Genomic DNA, 17,617 nt, shown 5'->3' with positions numbered 1-17,617 from the left:
AGGGGTCTCTGGCCCCTAAGGACCCTCAGGAGGAAAGAAAACTTCATCCCCCAACAAGTAGTATGCCAGGAGGTCCCAGGCTGATTTTGGGGGCCCGGCCTTTTTAAAACCTTTTTTTTATAGACTTCAAGGGAGGGAAGCCGTCTTTTTTTTTTAAAACAAATAAATAATGTGAGGGGGCTGCACGACCACCATCCCAGGCTGATTTTGGCCCCAGGATCCCATCCACCGGGTCCCAGCCTCCAGGGAGCGTGGCCTGGTCCCACCATGGGCACCCATTTTTTAGTGCTGGGCCCATGGGGGGAGCCTGAAGGCCCCTTCGGTCCCTACTGGCTCCCGCCTCCTGCAGGAGCTAGTATTGCTGTGACAAGATGCCGTATTGTTGGAGGAGGGGGCAGTAGCCAGGAGAGACTGCAGGCCCCAGAGATGCAAGCGCCAAACGCCACATACATCATCGCTCGCACCCGGTGGTGTTTACTTCAGCTGCTTGGGGCTCCTGCTGTGAAGGACGCCTATGTTAATGGAGGAGGGGGCAGTAGACAGGAGAGACTGCAGGCCCCAGAGACGCCAGCGGCAGCCGCTGCATACGTCAGTGCACCTGCCCTGAGGCACCTACTTCAGCTGCTTGGGGCTACCACTGTGCGGGATACCTGTATTGTTGGAGGAGGGGGCAGTAGCCAAGAGAGACTGCAGTCCCCAGAGATGCCAGCAGCAGCTTCCGCATACGTTAGTACTCGCATCCAGAGGTGTGTACTTCAGCTGTTTGCGGCTCCCACTGCGCTGGATGCCCTTATTGTTGGAGGAAGGGGGCAGTAGCCAGGAGAGGCTGCAGGCCCCAGAGACGCCTGTGGCAGCCACCACATATGTCAATGCTCATGCCCAGAGGCACCTACATCAGCTGAGTAGGGATCCCGCTGTGCGGGACATGCCCGGGTGCGTGCCTGGGTGAAGACTGGGTCAAGAGCAGCAGGAAGAGGCGGGGCAGGGACATCCCTATTAACTTGACTTTTAGTGAGCAATGTGATGGCTATTTGTTACCTTCAATTGAGGTAGCTTACCATCCAGGACAAGGCCAAAGTGTAAGGTATTGTTTTCTTTTGGATTTCTTAATTAGTAATTTGCCTTGTCTGACGGCCCTGTTGGCTTCTCTTTCACACCCCCGGCTTGAAATCATTGTGTAGGCATTCAGTCTGACAAGGGGCTATATGGTGCTAAAGGGAGTCACAAAAATGGGTAAAAAAAAAGGTCCTCCCTCACTCTGCTGGCCTCCGGGTATCATCTATAGAAGGCTTTCTCCATCGGGCTGTGGGGGCTGTATCTAAGGAAAATGAACTTGTAGAAAGGAGGCTTTCATTGGACTGAGACATTTTCCACCGTCCCTATCGTGGGCCACTCGCTTGTGCAAGTGGGAAGGGGCTCCCTGGTGATAGGGGATCATAGGGGGATTATTGTGAAGATCTTGAAGGGACAACCCCGAGATTGGACAGACTAGTAACTCCCACCACATCAGTTGTCAGCCCAAGGAGTAAGCGGAAACAGAAGTCTTGTGTATCTGCCCAGGCCCCGCAAGTGGTTTTGCCAAGAGCCCTACCTACTTCAAATTCATCCAGAGAGGAAGATGGCTCTTCCCTCAGGATTGTTTTGATGAGGTATTGGGAGACAATATTAAACAATAAATTGGGCCCAATCTGGATGAGAATTTCCTGCAATGAGGGTAGGGTTTCTGAATTACTTTCCCTGGTGACCAAGGAGAGGGCAGGGTGCAGGGGTGGTCAAGAGCAGGTCATTTTAGAAGAGCCACGGGGTCCAGCTGATCTGGTGGGCTCCGGGAGGTACTCTGCGACAACGCACGACCTCAGGGGCGCAGGTCCTATTCAAGCTGTATTAAAGCCAGGGCTCCCAGGGTTACTCATGGTTCTGGTAACACTGATACCCTCCCTGCCATTTGGGCGAGAAGGGGGGGAGTTGGCACTCAGTGACTCTAAGTAAGTGTGGAATGGTGTTAAGTTTGCCCCCAGAAGCAACTCCTTATTTCATTGTCCTGGGGAATATGCCCCCCTGATCTGACTCCACTGGGGAATCATTTCAGGAGTTTAAGAATAAGGGGGCATATCAGCAACAACCGCACTTAGCGCTAGGATAATTATCGCCAGCTAGCGTGGATTTTTATCACTGAGATAGCGTGCTATTAGCAACGCTTATCTCAAAAGCGATAAAAATCCTAGCGCTAACTGCCTAACGTGAGATTATGGCTGGAAAACCAGCGATAATCCCACGAAGTTTGGCGATAGCTTGCTGATAGGGCCTCACATACTTAGCCATGCTATCCACCTTCCATAGGATATCATGGCTAAGTCAGCTTCAAAGCAGGCGTAAGGAAAGTAGCGATAACATAGGTTATCGCTACTTTTCTTGTCGCTATGCTGCTTTGCGTGAGACTTGATAATAGGAGAAATGTCGCTTAGTGACATTTCTCCCGTTATCCTGGGGAGGAATGCCCACTTTGCATCTCATTAGAGATGCAAAGATGGGCATTCGTAATTCAGGCGCTAAGGCAAGGTTTCACGCGATAGCATGACCTTGCTGATATAGCGATAAAATTATCGCCGCTTTTCGTCCGAAAACGGCTGCAAAAGCGGCGATAATCTTTTATCGCCGCCTTGTAGATATGCCCCAAGGTGATGCATTGGCTTAGCTCATATCTCTCTTTTAGGAGGGAGTTGGCGGATTCCATTATTATGACACAGAGGCTTAGCTGGATTGAAAAGGATAGGAAACCATGGGCGGGATATTGTGTGGTAGTTAACTTTAGGAATCCCTGGTTAGCTGGGAAACTACTTGCTGTTGCCCCCATTCGACATCTGGTTCACCAGGGATAGTTACCTTGCCATTGGGTTTCTTTTATAGACCGGGTAGTTTAGCTCACCCAGCAGACTTTCATCACTTGGGGGCCCTGCACTGCTATTGATTACCCGACTTTCAGGCTGTCCATCTCTGTGCCCACTGTCAATAGATTTCTTCCTTTGAGTGGTCTGGTTACCTGCGACTGACTGGACCCATGGAATATGTCAAGTGTTTCCACATAATTAGTCTCCAAGAAACTTGGGCAATTTATAACATCTTCTTCCTTGAGGGATACATGACTTATTTTGTACCAGCTGTTCCTTCAATGGTAGGAAGGGCGAAGGGGGGCTTAATGATATTTGTCAGAGTTGAGTTGGGTGTTTTAAATTTCAAACCTCAACTGGCATGTTTGTACAACGCAGGGACTACGACTTTCAATCCCTGTGTCCTGTCTGATGGTTGCAGTTAATTTTTACAATAGCAAGTGCGGGAGCTCAGAGCCCTACACAGTTTCCCATTTGGATTGCTGTTTGAGTTCTATTTCAGCTAGGCGGGATGGTCACAGGGCCAGACTAGGAACCAAAACCGGCCCTGGCAAAGTGCTCGGCCGCCCCCCCCCCCCCCGGGCGTTGGGGGTGCGGCCAAACTGTTTGCCACGGCTGGTTTCAGCTGATTCTGTTACAGGGGCCGATATTGCAGCTATGCCTCCCCAGAAGTCCAAAACCTGCCCCCACCCTGGCGGCCCACCGGGGAAATGCCCAGTGATCACTACAGCCAGTCTGGCCCTGGATGGTCAAGCCCACATTGTTTTGGCTGGTGATTTTAATTACCATCTATGTAACCCTCCCCTAGATGGGGGTTCCCCTTCTGGCAGTTGTTGGTTGAACAAAGGTCTTCACTTCGTTCATTCATTCACATCTTTGTTTTGCTCTTTTGCTTATTATTGTGCTCTGCGTTATTGTTTATTTCTTGCTAATCTTTGTTTTGCTCTTTTGCCTATTTTTGTGTTCTGCGTTACTGTTTATCTATTGCTTTGCTCTTGCTTATTATTCTGCATTTGTTGCCCCGTCCTCTTTTGTGTTCTTCTTCCACCCAAACATCCACTGTACCCACTGCCCCTCTCTCTCCCCTCACCGTTTCCTTCTCCCTGATTCCCGCCGCTGCTGACCCCCGGCCCCTCCCTGTGAGAAGTTGGCCTGGTATATGCTGTCTACTAATTAAAGTTGGCACCTTGCACTAGTCCAAACGACCCTTATTGATGATTATGTTTATGTTTATGGATTTATAAACCGCGTAGCTGCCCTTAGGCTTCCCAGCGCTAGGAGAAAAGCATAACAACGGTGGACTCGGTCAGGCTGCCTGGAGGCGGGTGTTTAGGGAAAGAGCAGTGTTTTGAGACTCTCCCTGAAAGCTAATTAGTTAACATGGGCATATCCCTGGGCAGTGAGTTCCACATTTTGGGGACCAGGTGTATGAAAGATCTTCCTCTCCATCTTGCTTTTTTTATTTTTTTGTTTTGATTAGGTTAAATACAACCTTTATTGAAAGCTATCCTAGTGGTATCGATGGAGAGCAGCCTTCAGGCTAAGTCTCGAAGAGATGTAAAGCAGCTTGGTTTACCAGATTATAACCTCTTGAATGAACAAATGAAAGGAGAACCACACAAGGTATATATAAAATATAAGTATTTATTACTAAACATTCTCTGCTAACCTCTTTATGAGATTAGAGAACAAGGCACACAATATTAAAGCACTAGAACGACAGTAAATAGCACAATACACAGTGGGCTCCCGGGGGAGACCAAACCATATACTAAGAAAGGGGACCCACGGAGGATGGGTGCAGTGTGTGAACACAGGCGCGAGCGCCGTACAACTCTATGGGAAAGTCGTGTTTGGAATTTTGAAGATTAAGGACACTTAGGAGAGGACTTCAAGCAAACCCTTTGGAACATAGAAGGTTCTAAGGCCAGCACCCTTGAGAGTACTGAGGTACCCTTGTTACCTATCCCAGAGGAGCCGGGTGCATAGGGGTCAAGTGGTGTTGGAAACGCTCGTTGATTTTAATGGCGTGATGCGAAGAAGTGCTGCTGCCGGGAAGATGAAAAGTGTCCGGTGTGATCCAAGTCTGGATCGGAGCTGAGAAGAACCTGAAAGCAGAGGGGACAGAGTCTGGGTCACTTCAGAGTGACCGGGGGCACGATAGACGAATGCCCACCAATGTCGGGTGTTTCAGGATGAGAAGAGGTGAAGCTTGACTCTGCAGCCACGGGGACCAGGAGACGTCGACGATGACCAAAGTCCAGAGGTGAGCTGTCCCACAAAGGATGTCGAGTCCTGGGGGGTCAGTGTCCGTATTGAACACCAACAAGCCTTGGCAACTGCAAACCACGCGAGCAGAGGAAAGATGCTTCGGTGAGGACCAGCAAGGTCCTGGGGACTCTCCAAGCTATGGAGAGTCAGGGCACATCTGGAGCAACCAGGAAAGCCCATGGAAAGTCAATGATACCTTCACAGGGACCCACAGGTCGACGGACCAGGGATCGCAAAGGGACCTCAAGCTGAATCACAAGATACCATCCCACGGAACACTCGTGGAGTGTAGGCCGGAAATCTTCAGTGGAAATACTGCTCGGGGTCAGAACTACAAGTAGCCCAAAGCACAGCCTCAGGGGTCGCCAAAAAGCCTATGCTGCTGCACATGTATGTGGTGCACAGGGGTTCAGGTTGCACGGTCCCCACAAGAGATACGGGCCTCAGAATTGCTGAGAGCACAGATCAACCTCAGAAACCTTGGGAACCCACCTCCTGTGTTGCAGAAATCTTCGGAGTCCTCAGGAGCTTTGGAGATGCAAACCGGTCAGATGCGTTTCAGGTGCCTGCCTTGCAGGGGAGTAACTCCTTTACTCCAAGGGAGATTCTTCAGTCATCCAGCGTATTGCAGATTGTCGAAGTACTTGGTTTCTGTAGCAGAGTTTAGTCCAGGTAAAATCTAAAGTCCTGTAGTCAGGGGTTCCTACTTTATACCCAAGGAAGGGGTAGGACAAACTCTGGGGACCCACCTATGGGAGGGTCAGGACAGAGGGGCGGCTGCACCCATCTCCTTTGTCCAGTTTCGCGCAAGAACAGGAGCAAATGGCTCCTGCCACCGGTTTGAGCTGTACTATGCACAGGGACACCAAATGTGCCCCCAGTGCAGACATCAAAGCACTCTTAGAGTGCACCCACCCAGACCCAGTACACTAAAGCCTGTCTGGGAGGTGGTCACACCTTGCTGTGACAGGAAACCTATTGTCAAGCCTTCCCCTGCTGGAGTTTCGTCCAGCAGCAGAAGGGCAGACTCGTGTCTGTGGCTTGCAGCATCCATTTTGTGATGCCAGGGTTGAGAAAGCTGGTACCGGGTGTACCGGTGTTGTCATATTTCTCCCTCTAGGAGGGTGGAATCGTACCTCCCACACCAGTTACTGGTGCTGAGGTATGATTCCAAGGTGATTGACACCAAACACAACATGTTTCCTTGCAGCTGTTTTAAAGTTAGCATTTACCGCAAGGTTAAAATGCACTTAAGTATATATGGTTGGCTGCATCACAAACAACCCCGGAATATAGGTTCCAAAGGCTGCAGAGGGCCTATGCTAATGCAGGTGCACTCTCTCACATAGAACCCAGCACCCTGCCTTCAGGATTGATAAGGCTTGCCATAGGGGTGACTGATAGGTTTATATGTGCAGTGATATATGATAGATATAGTGAACCTATATCTAAGTAAGGGGTCATGCACCAAATTACACAGGTCGCAGTAGCAGACCTGTGGTGTCATTTTGAATGGTCTCCCAGGGGTGGCATAATATATGCTGCAGCCCCTGAGAGGCCTCTAGGGTACCTATGCCCTGGATACATAGTATACCATATACTAGGGACTTATAAAGGTACCCCAGAATCCAATCTGGAGTGTACCTAAAGTACATGCAATCAATTTAGGGAGAAAGCAGATAGACTGAGGTCCTGATTAGCAAGATCCCAGTCAGACTAAGTCGAAAACAAGCAAAACACCAGGAAATAGGTGGGGGTAACCATACAGTCAGACTCCACCTTCCTACACTCCCCCTCTGCCCTCGACCGTTTCCCGCCTCCCAGCTGAGCGTCCCTCCCCTCCCCTACAAAATGCCGACCACTGCAGAGGAGCGCTTGTAAGACCTTGACCTCGGTCACAGGCCTGCACTCTCCCAGGCAGCTCCATTAACTCCGCCCCCGCCGTTGAGCCCCCAGCCTGGGTGTTCAAGGCTGCCCTTGCCCGCCTGCCACATCGCGGTAACTGTTGACTCTGCGTTACTGCTTTCTCTTGCCCATCTTTGTTTTGCTCTTTTGCTTATTATTGTGCTCTGCGCTATTGTTGATCTCTTGCCCATCTTTGTTTTGCTCTTTTGCTTATTATTGTGCTCTGCGTTATTGTTTATCTCTTGCCCATCTTTTGTTTTGCTCTTTTGCTTATTATTGTGCACTGTGTTATTGTTTATCTCTTGCCCATCTTTGTTTTGCTCTTTTGCTTATTATTGTTCTCTGCGTTATTGTTTATCTCTTGCCCAATATTGCTTTGCTCTTGCTTATTATTGTGCATTTGTTGCCCCGTCTACTTGTGTGTTCTTCTTCCACCCAAACATCCACTGTACTCACTGCCCCTCACCCTGCCGTCGCCCATTTCCTGCCTCCCAGCTGAGCGTCCCTCCCCTCCCCTACAAAATGCGGACGAGCGCAGCGGGCACACAGCTGGCCAGCCGCTGGTGCACCTAAGGCAAACACGTCTGCGTCCTTCCGTGTCCCGACCGCTGCCAGCGCCAGGAACATTGGTTCCCCAGAACCTCACCAATATGACGCCGCCACCTTCCTCGCTATCAAACCTGGAAGACACCCAGACTGCCAGAACGCCTCACCGACCACCACCCACGGACTTTTCTCCTGCAGACACTGCCATCACTCCTTCACCATCTACAGTGCCCCATGTCCGTTGCAGGCACACGGGACGCCCGGGACACCGAAGGCCTGACGTGCATCCTCCTCAACGTACGCTCCCTCCACAGACACACCGTAGAGATCTGGGACTTGATCGCCAGCCTCACGCCCGACGTCGCCTTCTTCACAGATACCTGGACCAAGGCCACCTCCGGTCCCGAAGACCTCAACAACCATAGGAGCGCCCTGAAGGACTACCACCAGCTCATAAGGGACACCAAACGGACCTTCATCAAGAACAAACTCTACACCAACGCAACAAACGCCAGAGAACTCTTCAACATCATACAGAAATTCACCAAAACCCCCAGCGAAGCCACGGACGTCACACCATCCCAGGAACTCTGCAACAAGCTCAGCACCTGCTTCCATCAGAAGATCAAGACCCTCTACGACCACTTTAGTGATGAGACGCCATTCACCACCCCTCCCACCTCTGCTGACCACCAGCCAACCATCACCACCTGGACCCCCACCAAGGTGGAACTCATCACCAGGACCATGATGAAAACACGGTCTGGAGCCCCCACGGACACCTGCCCACCTCACATCTACCAGAAGGCCGCCATCACCCCCAAACTAGGATGGACCATCAACGCCTCCTTCCAATCCAGCACCTTCCCTGACAACTGGAAGCAGGCAGAAGTCAAGCCCCTCCTTAAGAAGCCCAGGGCCAATACTACAGACCTAAAGAACTACCGGCCCATCTCTCTGCTCTCGTTTGCCTCCAAAATCGCAAAAAGAGTCGTAAACGCCCAACTGACTACATTTATCGAAGAGTACTCTATTCTAGATGCCTCCAAGTCCGGATTCCGCAGCAACCACAGCACCAAGACTGCCCTCCTCCCTGCAACCGACGACATCTGCATGCTACTCGACCAGGGACACACCGCAGCCCTCATCCTACTAGACCTCTCCACGGCCTTCGACACCATCTAACACCACACCTTTGCAGCCAGACTGCACGACGCCAGGATACAAGAAACCACCCTCAACTGGATCCGATCATTCCTCTCTGGCAGAACCCAGAGGATCCCCCTTTCATCTCCAAACCCACAGAGATCAACTGCGGTGTACCACAGGGATCATCGCTCAGCCCCACCCTCTTAAACATCTACATGGCTTCCCTCGCCGCCATCGTCAGACAGCATGGGCTGAACATAGTATCTTGACACCCAAGTATTTCCTCTCCCTCACGAAGGATCCTGATGACACTAGGCTTAGCTTCTAGAAAGGAATGAGGGACGTTGCGGCATGGATGAACAATAGCTGCCTGAAGCTCAACACTGAGTAAACTGAGGTCTTCATCCTGGGCCCCTCGACCTCCACCTGGGACCACAACTGGTGGCCCTCTGCCCTCGGGAGTCCTCCCACTCCGACAAACCACGCTTGGAACCTCGGCATCATCCTTGACTCCTTTCTCACCATGACACGCCAGATCAACGCCGTCGCTTCGACCAGTTTCAACTGCCTCCGCATCCTCCGAAAGACCTTCAAATGGATCCCGCCCGAACACAGAAAAACTGTCACCCATGCACTCATAACCAGCAGACTGGACTACGGAAACGCCCTCTACGCCGGCATCAACAGGAACCTTCTACACAAGCGTCAAACCATCCAGAATGCCGCAGCCAGACTCGTCCTCAGGGCCCCACGGCACGAACACATGACGCAACACCTTCGAGACCTACACTGGCACCCGGTCGAGAAGAGAATAACCTACAAGCTTCTCACCCACTCCTACAAATCCCTCCACAACATCGGTCCCAAATACCTGAATGATAGAGTCTGTTTCCGCGCTCCCAAAAGAACTCTCCGATCCGCTGACCTCGCCCTAGCGGAGACACCCTGAATCCACAGAAGCAAAACAGGAGGAAGGGCCTTCTCCTACATCGCAGCCAAAACCTGGAACGAGCTCCCGGTCAGCATCAGATGCTCCCCTAACCAGGACATCTTCAGGAAGGCCATCAAGACCTTGCTCTTCGACTGAGCCAGAGCTGCCTCCACCCCCACACAACCACCCCAGCGCCTTGAGATCCTCACTGGTGATTGATTGATTGATTGATCGATTGATTGATTGATTGATTGAATAGGGTAGGGAGTTAAATGAGCTCCTAGACTCCAACAATCTGTTCTTTAGCTTGGAGAAACTTGTGAATTCTTTTAATCCTGTCATTTGCCCATCATACAAAGGGAGGTAACAGGGGCTCGCTCATTGATTTTATATTTGTCTGAGCACCTTTATATTTGTCCATTTCTTATTGTAATATAATTTGTAATCCTTTTAGTGACCACAATCCCTTATCCTTAACTATGGACATTGCCTTGGGCCCAAAACATCAGTCAAGGGGGCCCTCAAGAGCCTTGCGGCTGTTGACTAGGGGAGAAGGTTGACATGGTCCCAGGTAGACCCTCAGTGCTTTCAAACCTCTCTCTTTTCAACTTGCCAGCAGGAGATTAACATTTGTCTGGATAGTGAGAACGGTGGGGGAGGTATTGGAAGATTTTAAAGGCATAGCTCTGGGGGTTTGCAAACTTTTAACTGTGAAGGCTACTATCAATTGTGTGGCACAAAGCCCTAATTGGTATGACAGGGATTGCTCGTGATTCCTGAAACTTTGGAAGGTGGCATTGAAGCAATCACTGAGTGATGGGCAGATGATCAGAAAAAAAGAGCAACAGTGGGTGGATAAATCATGGGGCTGGTGGGGGGTGTTAATTTCCACGCTGTACCTGTGTCCGTTGGTAACCAAATGGTCTTCACGTTAGATGAAGTTAACAAGTCATTTGTGCCCTGTCGAGCAGCAAGGCCCAAGGCCCGGCCAGTATACCTCCAGATCTATTTAAAGGAAATGTGGAGGTCTGGGCCCCTTTATTACCGCAGGTCCTGAATGCAGCTGGGAAGGAGGGGCTGTTACCCTCTTGGTCAACCGCTGTGATTGTCCCCTTTTTTAAGAAGGGGGATAAGGAGAACTCACAATGTTACCTTCCAATTTCTTTGCTGGATTCTATGACTAAGGTCTTGGGGAGGGATATTTTAAATAGGCTGTGCGACTGGGCAGATGAAAATAAGATTCTGAGTTATATCCAGTATGGCTTTAGGGCAGGGAGGTCGACTTCAGACCAATGTGTGAACCTTCACTTAATTATTAATAAATATACAGTGGCTCAGTCTGAATCTTTACATCTTGCTTTAATGGACTTGACGTCTGCTTTTGATAGGGTGAACCGAGTGTAACTCTGGGCTTTGCTCAGCGAGATGGGGGTTGATTTCAGTATTGTGGCTCTTTTAGCTGATCTCCACTCAACAACCTCAGCCTCGGTGCACTTTTCTCGAGGTGCTACAATCATTGCACTCTATCATTCGTGATGAGTTGTGGGGTTCGGCAGGCGTGCTTACTGGCCCCTTTTTTGTTCACCTTGTAGGTGAATGGGTTGGCGTCTGCACCTTTATCAGTTTCGGCTGATTGTCCTAAGATTGGTGACAGATCTCACACTGTCCTATTAAATGCGGATGATGCAGTCCTGTTGGCTCGGATAGCACAGGGGTTGGACCTGCTGCTGACAAAGTATGTGTCTTTTATGGGGCCCCTGGAATTGATGTTCATTTTTTGGAGTCCTACATAATGGTATTGGGCCCCAAATCAACAAGGAAAAATACCTTTAAGGTATCTAAGTTTCCCTGCGCAAAGTCAAGGCCTTCCCCTACTTGGGTGTTTTATTTGATGTTAATAATTGTTGGAAATCTCTGATTGAAGCAAAAAGATCAGAGTCCTATGGGGGGCGGTTTTTAGTTTTGCATATAGGCTTGAATCTAGGGTACCAAGGAATCACCTAAAAATGTATTAGGCCAAGTGTATTGCACAGCTGTGTTATGGAAGTGAGATCTAGTGGGTATGTTAAGTTGGATCAGATTCAAACAATGGAGAATAATTTTGTGTGCAAGTTGATTTAGGTCCCCCACTCAACCCCAATATTTTCTGTACATGAAGAACTGGGACTTGATTATGTTTCAGATCTGATAGCTCTAAACCCGCTCATATGCTGATTATGATCTGGAGCAGGACGGAGATAAAGATAAGCTGTTTGATTCTTGAGGACTGCTTGCCATTGGATCGGGTATCTAGCATGCCTTGGATTGTTCATGTTAAGGTGAGCCTTGTTTTCTATAGGTAGGCCAGACATTTTTACCAACCCCACCTCACTCTCCACCGAGGAGTGTCAAAATGTAATGTCGTTTTTGAAACACTCCCGTTTGGAGAGAGACGGTTTGAGAACTCCAGAAGCTTTCTGTTAGCAGTCACATGCTTTTAAAAACTGTGTAGGGCGTGGAACCATATCTGGGTTTGGTTAGTTTACAAAATGACAGTTTCTTAATGAACAGGTTCATGTTTAATAAATTGCATCACTTGTTGGTGTCCTCTCGGTCAAAGCAATTGTGCTCCACTTTGAGCAAGTGAGAGCAAAATGTTTTTACTTGCTCAAAGTGGAGCACAGTTTGATTTGACTTGGCGGGAGCAGTAAAGCTCCCGCCAAGCCATAGCAAACAGCACAGCACAGGGTGGGAACCCTGGGACATAGCAGTAGGGGGGGTTCAATCAATCAATCAATCAATCAATCAATCAATCAATCAGGGGAATTGTACTCTCCCGTGAGGGTCTCAAGGTGCAGGGGGGTTGAGCCGCTCCATATCAGTCAAAAAGCCAGGGCTTGAGCATCTTCCTAAAGATGTTCAGGGAGGGGGTACATCTGATGTTGAGCGGAAGCTCGTTCCAGGTCTTGGCTGCGATGTAGGAGAAGGTTCTTTCACCTGTTCTGGCTCTGTGGATGTGCGGGGTTACAGCGAGAGCGAGGTTGGGGATCTGAGGTTTCTCTTGGGTACGTGGAAGGAGATCCTCTCATTGAGGTATTGGGGTCCGGTGTTGTGGAGGCATTTGAAGGCGTGGGTGAGCATGTTGAAAGTGACTTTCTTCTCAACGGGGAGCCAGTGGAGGTTCTGTAGGTGTTGGGTGGTGCGTTTGTGTCGAGGAATGCTGAGGACGAGTCAGGCTGTATGGTCTGGAGCTTGCGGAGTAGAGACTTGTTGATCCTGGCATAGAGAGCATTTCCGTAGTCCAGTCTGCTGGTTATGAGTGCGTGGGTGACGACTTTCCTTGACCAGTTGAAGGTCTATCAGAAGATTCGGAGGGTGTTGAACTAGCTGGAGGTGACAGAGTTGACCTTTCTTGTCATGGAGAGGGAAGAGTCGAGTACGATGCCGAGTTTTTGGGCGTGGTTCGTGGGTGTTGGGGGACTGCTGAGGGCCATAGGCCACCAGGTGTTGTCCAATGCCGAGGGGAGGAGCAGAGGACGAGGACTTCTGTCTTCTCCGAGTTGAGCTTCAAGCAGTTTCTGCTCATCCAGGATGCGACATCCTTTATTCCTTCCTGGAAGTTGAGTCAGTGGTGATTGGGTCCTTGGTGAGGGAGAGGATGAGCTGGGAGTCGTCGGCGTAGAATACTATGCTGAGTCCGTGCTGTCTGATGATGGCAGCGAGGGGGGCCATGTAGATTTTGAAGATCGTGGGGCTGAGCGATGATCCTTGGGGCACTCCGCAGTAGGCCTAGGCTGTGAACTTTGTTCCGTTCGCGGAGCTTGCGAGCGCAAGCTGCCTCTCGGGTATAATTTCTACCCAAGCAGCAGAAATACTAGCACAAACTGCAGTTTGCACTGCAATCCACCACTCGCGGAACTTCCCAGAGATTTTTGTAACTTCACGGAGTTCTACATGGCAAAACTCCGCAAACTACACCCAGGCCTGCTCCGCAGTTGATTCCTGTGGGTTCAGAGAGGAAAGGTGGTAGTCTGATTCTTTGGGTTCTGCCGGTGAGGAACGAGCAGATCCAATCAAGGGTGGTTCCTTGTATGCCAGAATCGTAGAGTTTGGTGGTGAGTGTGCGGTGGGAGAAAGTGTCGAACGCTGCAGAGAGGTCGAGTAGGATCAGGGCTGCGCTGTGTCCTTGGTCGAGGAGGGTACGGATGTCTATTCGCCGTCGACCGCTGGCAGTTGTTCCTTCAGGGGTTGGGCAGCGGAGTTGTAACGGTGGGAGATTGCAGATCCAGGGTTCGTGGGGCTGACCACGGTTGGGTCACAGATGGGCTCAGACAGGCTTGCCTTTAGCGCGCCAGCAGTGCGCCCGCTGTGCGCGGCCGCCATTAAGTAGGGCTAATTGACACACAGGCACAGGTACAATGACAAGACAGGCACAACAGAAAATACAGTGAAGAGGCTAGAAGGAAGACAGGAAAACGGGCAAAGAAAGACAGAAAGATGCCACAAAGACAGGGACAGACAGCAGCGGCCAGCAGAAGAGCAAGGCTCTCCCACTGGACCAACAGGGATGAGGCGCAGGCAGGAGCCTGTGGGTAGAGGAGGGCCTCGAACACCAACCTGACCATGCAGAGTACAGTGCACGGAGCAGCTACACTTAACAGCGGACCTGCAGGGGGGAGAGTAGGTCCCTGACCAGGAGGTCAGAGGGTTGCGGTCCCCAGGGCCATTTTTGGCTCCAGGAGGGATGTTTACTTTAGCCCGGGTAAGGTGGTGGTCTCCAGGGCCGGAGGTCCATAACATACCTCGCCCATTATATTATTTGAGCCCAAGGGAGGTGGCCACACCTGCCCACCCCACATTTCTTTGTTAATTGCCCTGGGGAGGTAGTGGTCCCCGGGGCTGTGGAAGAGAGCTGCGAAGGGCCCTCTACATTCCGATAGTTCATTGCCCCTGGGAGGTGGTAGTCCCTGCAGCTGCAGGGGGCCGTGCACACCACCTGCATTCCAATAGTTCATTGTCCCAGGGAGGTGTTGGTCCCCGGGGCTGCGGGGGGCCATACTGCCCCCGCATACTATTACATATTACATTACATTACAGCACTTGTTTTTAAATTATTTTTACTGCAAATTCATCAATTTGTCGCAACCTTTTGATAAACATTAATACATGGTGTGTTCTCAGAGGGACCCCAAAACCATAGATTGGGGGTCAAGGTACTCCTACTCTGCCCCCTTTTCTTGTTTTTGGGACTCAAAGAAGCCAAGATCCAAGATGAAGTGCCAGCACTTCCTGGTTGAAGTCTTGGCAGCCAATCAGCTGTGCATTTACCTGCATGAGCTCCTGCTCCAAATATATTGTCTCTGTGGAATAAATCTCTGAGTAATGGTCTGCGAAAGCTTCGGCTATCACTAGAGGATCTTTAAGGGTTTCTCCAGTTTTTGCAGAGATGGATGCGACCCAACGATTTGCTCTTTCATCCTGATCGAGCCACGCCAGCAGTTTACCTAATTTGTCACTGATTTCATACACACGGTGCTGTGTTGCTTTAATTTTGCTCCTGGTCTCCTCCGTCACCTACTCTCTATAGTCTTGTTGTTTAAGTTTTAGAGCATATTGTAAGCTGTCGTCATCATTTCCTACCAATTGAAGTTCAAGGTCTAGGATGCCTTGCTCGAGCTCAGCTACTTTTGCACTTTTTTGCCGTTTATGCCCTGACATCAGCTAGAGTGCTTTACAGCTTACCACTGCCTTGTACTCTTCCCACGGTATTTGTGCTGGAGGGACTGAATTGTTTTTTTCTTGAAAATAATGCTCAGTGGTTTCAGTCCTTATAGCTGCCACTTTAATATACCATGGATTGACAGCTACTGGGCCCTAGGGACTTATCTCTCCCACCCTATATCTTGCCCATGGGGGAGAGTAATCTGAGATCCCTCTTGCCAGGTGCTTAACATCCGTAAAGTGAGGAAGAAGAGAGGGCAGGGATAATAAAAAGTCAATGCATGACCTGCACCCATGCGCCCCGAGTGAAATGTGTATTCCTGTGTATTGGGATCTAGGGACCTCCATATATCAATCAGGCCTAGTGCTAAGACGAATTCTGTGAGTCGTGTTTGAGTGGGGCAAGGGACCCTAGGTGGCATAAAGTCCAGGAACTCGCATCCTGCTATATTGAAATCACCTCCCACACATAGGCCTCCCACTGGGAAGTCTAGTATGAGCACTCCCAAATCGGTCAGGGTCGAGTCCTTTACAGTTGTGGGAATAAATACCAACAGGATATTTATCAATTTGCCTGCCCAGGCCGCCGAGAGTGCCGCGTATCTGCCTAGTCTGCCCAACCACGTTTTTTCTACTATAAGAAGAGAATCCTTTCGTGAGGAGAATTCCTGTACCCCTAGACCCTGACGTGTACCCTGCCTGTATTTTCACTTATAACCCCATCGATTTAAGACTTAACAGCTATTGCCCATGCGATGGGTTTCCTGTAATATAACTACGTCAAGGGAGTGTCTTTTGATAAAGTGAAGTACTATACTCCGCTTGACTTTGTTCCCTAGCCCGTTTACATTCCAGGTCATAAATTTAAATTCAGCAGGAGATTGACCTGTCATGTGGTGTTTGATGCACTTCCCAGTTGGCCCCGTTTTGTGGCCCGTCCGAATCCTTCCCCCCATGAGTCACTGTCGAACTACTGGTGTTGGCCACAATGTGTGGGTCGTGTCGGTGGATATTTACTGCTTGTCTCCGTAAACATGAGAACTTACATAACAAACTTATTAAGAAAATTTGAACCACCCCCTTTACTTTCCTTCCTCATTCCACCCCACCCTGCTTTCCTGCCTGACGGTGCCTCAACTGCCCACCCCCCCAACTTAGCAGAGCGCATGTCTACCCATCCCAATTTTATAACCATAGGAAACGTGAGCTTTCCCTCATTTTTTCCCCCTCCTCCTTATGGCCCTAAAGTTACTCCCTCCGCATAGAGGTTGGGTTTTGTGGTTTCATCAGTTCGTATAAGACTTCCTTGTCCCATTCAGTCTTGAGTTCACTACAGGATTTAGGCCGGGTAAATGACACTTCTCAATAGGATGACTGCGGAACTGGTTTCTCTGGCCAGTGTTGATTCAGAGGAGCTAGAGCAGTACGTTCATGAGAGGGGCCTTTCCTTCACCCCGCTCCCAGGTGACTGTTTGACTGGCCATTAGCAGACCCTTCTACATTCCATCTCCAAGACGTCCTCCATTGGTCAATCTCTTTGCATAATCATTGTTTTCCTATGTCTCCCACTATGGGCTCCAGCACCGGCATCCCTCACCAACCTCCAGCCTTCTAGCCACTCCCAGCCCTCCTCTGGTGTGGTGAAGAACCAGACCTTCCCTTCTGATTCTACCTGTAGGCATGCCAGAAAAAGCATTAAGTACTTCACCCCTTTATCCCTGAGTGCTTTCTGTACTGCTATGAAGTTGCACCTCATCCTTTGTGTCTTTAGGGTGAAGTCTGGGGAGAAGGTGACCTGCGGGTTCTCATATAGGACTTGTTAGACGGACCGGGAGGGTCGGCCGAGGACAAGGGGAGAGGTCTCCGGGGAGAGCCGTCTCCAGCGATCGTACAGACGAGTAACTTCCCCCCCCACAGATGTACACCACACAAGGATAGGATTTAACGTTCTTTATAAGCGATTTCTTAAGGTACGATGGAATGTTACAAGGAGGTCTGGACTCAGGGGTCCCCTCGATTCTAGTCTCTTGGTTTGGGGAGAAGGGTAGCGGGACAGTCTGGTTACCAATCTGGTAGAGGCGCTGATGGATAGCTCACAATCCTCGAGCTCGGTGTTCGGGCTTGGACGGGCCGCGGCAGCGCCAGCAGGTCCCGGTGAAGGTGTTCGTTACACGGTCCGCGGCAGCGCCAGCAGGTCCCGATGAAGGTGGTGGTTCCAACGGGCCGC

General features: G+C 50.2%; 1 protein-coding gene across 2 annotated transcripts in view; it reads left to right on the top strand.

The window, feature by feature from the left end:
* Window positions 1-17,617, top strand: part of LOC146809901 (uncharacterized) — a 153,271-nt gene that overhangs the window by 28,221 nt on the left and 107,433 nt on the right. The window lies entirely within an intron of this gene.

The sequence above is a fragment of the Triturus cristatus genome, chromosome 7 (assembly GCF_964204655.1).
Source record: "Triturus cristatus chromosome 7, aTriCri1.1, whole genome shotgun sequence".
In the NCBI taxonomy this organism is placed as follows: Eukaryota; Metazoa; Chordata; class Amphibia; order Caudata; family Salamandridae; genus Triturus; species Triturus cristatus.
This window is presented reverse-complemented; position numbering and strand designations above follow the sequence as displayed.